Genomic DNA, 7,482 nt, shown 5'->3' on the forward strand with positions numbered 1-7,482 from the left:
TATTACAAACAAAGAAGAGAAAAGGGAGATGTACCGAAACATAATATGTGAATTTCATTATCTTTCTTGGTGGAGAAAAATAGGTAGTTATAAATATTTAAAGAAATGAAATTAAAAAATTAAAAATTGCCTCTGAAATACTGACTATGGGCTTTAAATTAACTAAGGAAAAATTTTCCCAGTACATTCAAATAAAAGGGACCATTCAATAAAAGCTGTAATGCAAAGGAGCCATGGATAAAGTAACAAAAGTGGCAAAACATAAATCAAACACATATATCAGTAATCAATGGCAAGTCTCACTGATAATGAGAAAAAGGAATTCTAAGATCAGACTTAAATTAATTCAATTACATGTGTTAAACAGAATTGTATCTAAAAATAGGTGTGCCTCCAGAGTCTTCAAGAGTGATTGCCACTAAGTTACTACACTGTGAGGTCATACATGAGGAAAACTATGTACTCAATCTCATGGATGTGAAATAAATTAAAGTTCAACAAAGTAAATAGAATATAGTAATGTGAAGAAAAGGTCAAGCAAGGGAAAAGTTGAGTACTAAAAGGAAAATATGCCAGACAAACACAAATACAAATATCAGACAAGGCTGACTTCCAGACAAAACTTATTCAGCAAGATAAAGAGGGATCACAAGGAGGCTCTATCATGAATCTTAATGTATCACAGCATAGCATAAAATCAATAAGGCAAAAGCTGCAGGAAATGTGAAAAAAATATAACAATATAAAAATGTAATTGAAAAGGACTTATGAATATAGAATGCAAACATGTGGTAAATAAGGTAGCTCTAATAAATACACCACAGTTTATATTCTGAATCCACAGAGTAAAGCATCCTGGAAATCACATTTGAAAAATTTGACTACATCTTAGTTCTCAAAATAATCTCAATAAATTCCAATAGTAAAACTTTTAGAGGCTATAATTGAATAAAAATAGAAATAAACATAAAACATAGGAACATAAAGCCTCAATTGCTAGAAATTAAGAAATGAAAAAGTTCTCTGCTAAACAACTTTTGTCAGTGTAGCAATTCAAAACAGACTTAGAAATGTCTAGAAACCAAGGATAATGAAAACACTGTTATCTTTGGTTATTGTATATAGCTAAATTTTCTCAGAGAAAAAGCTTTCAGCTTGCATATTACTAACAGACAGAAAGTGGAAATAATTGAATTGCCATTATACTCAAAATTAAAAAGGCATAACCAATAACAGGAAAACAAAAGAAACATTTAAAATTGGTGAAGCAAAAATAAATGATTTAGAAAAAGAAAAAAAAAAAGAATTGGTGTCTATAAATTTAAAATGAAGGATCACACCAAAAAATCACTTCCTTATTTGAAAATAAAACTCCAAATATACAAAAATTGTTATTTTTAAAACTAGAAATAAGAAGTTCTAAAGACTTCATATACCAATGAAACAAAATGAATTAAGAGATAAATACTTATTTGACCTTTCACACATAGTTGATAAGCTAAATGAAAAAGATTTTTCTAGGATATTTTAAATACCAAAAGTATCATGGTTTTCAGACTATTGTACATATTTGTCCTAGCAAATTGAACAAAATTCATTTGCAAACTAATAGAAAATTCAGAAGCAAATCCAGGAGGGCGATAACAAATGGAAATTGACACTTTTTCCAACTAAAACCAACTGTTAGAAAATATGACAGCATAAGCTTGATAGGGGAGTGCAAACTTGTAATTCCAGCCTCTTGGGAGTCTGAGGCAGAAATGCCACAATTTTGAAGCTAGCCTAGGCAATTCCAGTGCCATTGATCCACAAATTAATAAGCAAGAATTTAATCAGAAATGTGTAGAACCTGTATTAAAATGTTTTATAAATTGTTCTGAGTAAAGGTAATGAGTACATGTAGAATCATTTTTTATTCTTGAATAAGAGGATTTTTACATTCTGAAGAAGTTAATTCTTTCTCACCCTATGAATTAAAATTTATCTTAATGACGAGAGATGAAGGACGATCTCATAGGTTACTGTAGATTCTTATGTTTTATTTGACAGAAGCTGCCATAAACAGTTTGAGTCAATTTAGGATATCAAGGTAGCCATGAGAAGATATTAAAGAGGACCTCCAGAATTATTTCAGTAATTGACAAGAGTTATGGGTATTTTAGAAGCAAGCTGTAGTATTTTAAGGGTCATTAATGATAATGTCTTTACGGTAAAAACTTATTATAAATTTTAATTCAAACATTCACTGGTGCTGGGGATATAGTTCAGTGGTTTCACTGTCTGCCTGGCAAGTGCAGAGATCCAAGTTCAATCCCCAGTACAAAAAAAAAAAAAATTTCACTGTATATTTCGATCATACCACTGTATATTCGTTCATAGACTGTCATGATAAAAAGATTTCAGAATGAATTATTTAGGTTTTAGTGGCTTTTGTTTTGAACTTTTGCATGACATGTAAACAGCCTTATTAACAAAAATCAATGAAGCCATGGATGGTTAATATCTAGAAGGAGGGTAATAGCTAGTGGTAAAGGCTATGAAAAGATTTCTCTGGTGAAGAGTGTAAAATGGGAAGTATGGGGAATATTGGTAGTGGAGATGTGAAAGAAGCAAAATAAAATGTCACAGTAGAAATGACTTAAAGGCTGCTCTTGCCGAAAGTACACACTCTTCACTTGAGTCTAAAGATGGCAAGTGAGACCTGAAAGCAGGGTAAACCATGGCCTCTCTGGCTTTAGATTGATCTGACTTCTTTGCTACCTTAATCTTCAGACTCCTGCTCAACTGGGAATATCCATTTAAAACTGATAATTCTCCCTCTCAAGGCTGAAGACACCGTAAGAGTTAGATACATCCAAGATTTTTTAGTAACATCATAATCAACAAACTGTCAACTGGCTCCTCTTACAGTGTACTGTTCCAGACCCTGGAAGCAGAGCCTAGAAATCTCCTATCATTACCCTGACTCTGAAGGAGAGCACAATTCTCAGTACATCTTGAGTTTTAAAAAATGTTTAAAGAAAAATTATTTTTATTAGTACATATTTGCAGTATGTAATGATTACATTCATTGTGGGAATTTGGCACATGTACATAACACATCTTTTTTGTCCCCTTCCCCTCCCTGTACTTCCTTCTACCTCCATCTCATGGTCCTCTTCCTCCCTGTTTCATAATGTCTGACTCCTTGATTCTCTGAGTCATTCTGTCACTTTGGATTCCAGGAGCAACAGGTCTAGTTGATCAAGAGCTTGTGACAGGATTCAAAACTACCCCCAGGCAGCAGCAACTATTTTAAAAATTGAAGACAAAGTTCCTTATGGCCTTCCTGAGATATGATTGTCAGGCCACAGTTTGACCACAACTGCTAGACTATACATGCTTCTTTATCCCAGCTTTTTTTTCCCCCTGTCAGCTTCTTTTATTTTTTTGAGGCAGTGGGTAGGCAAATCTGGTCTGTTGTTGCTCCCAGAGTCAGGCCTCTGCTAACTTCATTCTTCAGCTTCACTATTGTAGTTTACTATTCCCATAGGTAATTTGAATAGACAATTATTTAATTTGAAATTGGCATCTCAAGATATACTGAGGACATTGGCTAGGAGTATTTTCTGTTTCTTAGAAATCTTTTGATCAGTAGAAGCAGCTAGGGACTACAGCAATGCTGAGAACTGGTTTGTTATCCTGGGTTTATCCTTTAAAACACATAGCTAAATTATTCTCTGAATACCTATTTTTAAATATAATAGGTGGAAAATGCATTCTGTGGATATGTGGAGCTCTAATAATTTACCTGCAGGTAATTTTTGCAAGTGAATAAAATAAACCCTATTACATATTCTGCACAGAACTCAGTCATAGTTTTAATACTTTTCTATCAGTAAATTGTTTAATATTAGAGAATAAGGATGGCCATTTGATTTATGGCAAATTTTCAACTTTCTATTTCCATTTGAGAGAAAAAAACTTTATATAAATGATCACATAAAGAAAGTTATTCAAAGTAAACATTTTGTATTATCATTATTTTTTGTTATCATACTATCATGTCAGATTCTAAGTTGGAGTGATTAATAGCAACTGACAATATTTCCCTCTATCCTTTTCAAAAAATTGATTAGGACTCTGAAATAGATAACAGTGGACTTTAGGGGAATGTTAGAAGACTGAAAAACTAGTTTAAGTATCTGTGCTGCCCAAGTGAGCACTGAAAAACTAGTTTCCGTTGTTCTGGTTGAATTGCATAGGCAAGGGACCCTTCAAAAATTAAAATACTGCCCTTCTTGTCTCACATCTCTCTCAACACTCTCAAGGCTGAGAAAGGACAGTGAGTTTAAGGTTAGCCTTAGCAACTTAGTGAGACCCAGCCTCAAAACAAGCCACACACACACACACACACGCACACACACAGACATACACACAGACACCACGCAGAATTAATATCTATAGTTAAGTTGGAATCTGAGTATCTTTTATCTCTTTTCTTGTGGTCTTGACAGTTCTATCACAATTAACATACTTGATGTGCTCTTTGAAATCCGGTGCTATTTTTCTTTTTTAATGGTTTTGGAGGATGGTATTTACTGATCTAGCATTTTGGAAAACTTAGTTTCTTTTAGTTTTGAAAGCAGCTGGATTCTTCATGTAAAAAGCTGGTAATTGTGATATAAATGTGGGCTGTCATGACTTTACCTATATTGAATACATGAATCTTAATGGAGGATCCAGCTCTGCATTAACTTAGCTATATTTATGTGTTGGTGAAACAATATATTTTAATGTTAACACAATAATCTTTTTTGCCGACTAGACTTTATTAAACAAATTAAATAATTTTTAAATTAAAAAACTAAAAACTAACATATTTTGAGAACTTTCTTTGTGTTGGGTGTTTTCACATACACAGTAATTGCCTCTAATAAATCTTATATTGGCTAAATTTTGATGAAATTCAATTTTTCTTTTAATTCTATTTCTTGTGTTTCACAGTATTTTCTTTCTCTCAAACATAATATAAAGATCTTAGATTCTCTGTTGTTTTTTCCAAATGTTTATGAGAAAATGCAAAATCCTACCTACTTACTTTCCATTTGCAGTTTTTAGCTTGCACAGTATTCTGCTTCTCCACTTGATTATTATTATCCCTTACGCTTGTTCCTCCCTAACATCTGTAGTGAATGAAGATTTGGACACGTTCTTACCACTTAATTAATAAGTAAAGTCTTTCATTCATCAAAACTATTCTGTCTGATCAAAAAAATAGATGTAAGAGCTGGGCTCCTTTGCTGGTGGATGCCCAGTGTGCAATAGCTATGAACAGCAACTTCCTCTAGTGTATGTGGCCTGTTGCTCATACAGGCTGCCCTAAGGGACCTTAGTGATACTGCTTCCTGGTGAATGTTTGTGTATTTGACCTCCTGCTGTCCCTAGCCTAGGCTCCAAACAAGCATGTGGGGCACCTTTGGAAAGCCCCAGAGCTTGGTGGGGATGGTTCACATTGGCCAGGTTATCGTGTCCACCTGAGCCAAGCTGCAGAAGAAGAAACATATGATAGAGGCCCTACCCAGGGCCAAGTTCAAGTTCCCTGGCCACCAGAAGATCCACTTCTTCAAGAAGTGGGATATCACCAACTTCAGTGCAGATGAATATGAAGACATTGTGGCTGAGAGGTGCCTCATCCCTGATTGCTGCGGGGTGAAATACACCCCGAATCACAGTCATCTGGACAAGTAGCAGGCCTTGCACTTTGGCTTCCACTGTGCCGACCCCACCCCATAACAAGTTCATCAGTAAATCTTATCTCTGCCCCTCCCCCCAAATAGACGTGAATATTGCTTCTTTTTCTCATATCACATATCTTATTGACTTTTGTCTAATGACAGAAACAAAGATACAAATGTCTACAGCAGGTTAAATTGACCACAGGTACCAGGTCTTTCTCTTATTCATTTCCTCATTGAAAATGTTTTGTGTTTTGTTCATTCAATGCACGTTGATAAATGATTTATTGAGTGTTACATTCAACATGTCATACTAGATATTCCAGAGAGGGAAATATAATAAGGACCTAATGATCTAATGAGAAGACCCTTGTCTCAGTGTAGACTTTGGGGTAACCCAAATTAAGATAGTTTAATTGGGAGTTATGCTACAGATTATCCTCCCAGAATGGCAATATCCATCAAATGGCAACTAGGATCTCTGCTGGCAAGTGGGTTGGCTTTTAAGAGCACCCTCATTACTACGACTCTCCTCTCTTCTTGGTACATTGGGATGGTGTGGAAAGGAAAACACTAGCCCAGGCAATATGTAGAATAGAAAATACAGAGATCATGGTCATCTTGTAAATTATGTAACCAGATAGCTTTTATTAAATATTCTGGGAAATTGCTGTCTTCTTTCAAGGCTAAATTATAAAACTGTCTTTGTCCTGTTTCTGTGAACTTCTTGCCACATCACTAAAAAGACCACCCCTTTCAACTAAATGTAAAAAACTAAAACATTTCCTTGCACAGCACTCAGTCTTTTGGACAAGAGTTCAACTGAGTCAAAGTGCACCTAATCAATCCTTCTGATTCCCATTGGTCTCTCCTGTCTCTTTTTTTCTTGCAACAATGGTTCACCTAATTTTTGTACTGTGATTACAAGAAAAGATCTAATGATAAGAATAGTGGCTCAGTATATAAACCCAACACAGGTTTCCTAGTATGTCCTGCCATCGTTTGGGCTAAACCTTAAATCTAGAGGCTCACTAGTTTCTGGACTATGTACAGAATTCATTTTATATATGAAGTTTAAGGTATTGCTTTCTTGTTTGCAAACTTAGCTGAGAAGCAGAATAAAAACAGCAAAATATTATTTTGCTTTAATGTCTAAGAGTTTTCCATACTGAAAGAGTTCATTTTCCTCTTAGACAATTTTGTCTCAGCTGATCTTACATATTGGGACCTGAACTCTTATTTGTCAATATAGTATTTAAGTCAGACCTTCCCATTTGAATTAGTCACTCATGTTTGGATGACATTCACCCAACAATATAAAATTCTTGTGTTTCTCTTGCTCACAAAGCAAAAAACTAAAGTTGCTCAGTCAAATATACCAGATGAAAGCCATGTGCCCTAGAGTGTAAGCCAACTGTGAAATATCGTGCAGTATGCTAACAACTGTGTTTTAGAACTTTTATAGTCTTGTTTGCTAAAGTCCATAGCCTAAAGGCATGCATCCTTGCCACATAAATCAATTTCCACAGATGTTATTTTGTTTTATATATACCAGTGCTTATACAGGATTAGCAAATTTCCTGGTTCTCAAAATCAGATATTCAAGTTTTAGGAGACCGATTAATAATAGTCTTTACTTTTTCATTCCCATGCTTTGAATATAGTTAAAAGATGTGAGAACATCAACTTTATTACTACAAAGAATTCAGTTAGATGACTGGCTTTAGTTCTTTGTGATCCTGATACATCACTATCAAATTAGACA

The 7,482-nt window shown here is 34.5% G+C and overlaps 1 pseudogene; it reads left to right on the top strand.

Annotated features, from left to right (window-relative positions):
* The first annotated feature begins 5,260 nt into the window (after positions 1-5,260).
* LOC117285059 lies at positions 5,261-5,383 on the top strand (annotated as a pseudogene).
* The last annotated feature ends 2,099 nt before the right edge of the window (positions 5,384-7,482 follow it).

This window comes from Fukomys damarensis, unplaced genomic scaffold, assembly GCF_012274545.1.
Source record: "Fukomys damarensis isolate Sample0158 unplaced genomic scaffold, DMR_v1.0_HiC HiC_scaffold_5, whole genome shotgun sequence".
In the NCBI taxonomy this organism is placed as follows: domain Eukaryota; kingdom Metazoa; phylum Chordata; class Mammalia; order Rodentia; family Bathyergidae; genus Fukomys; species Fukomys damarensis.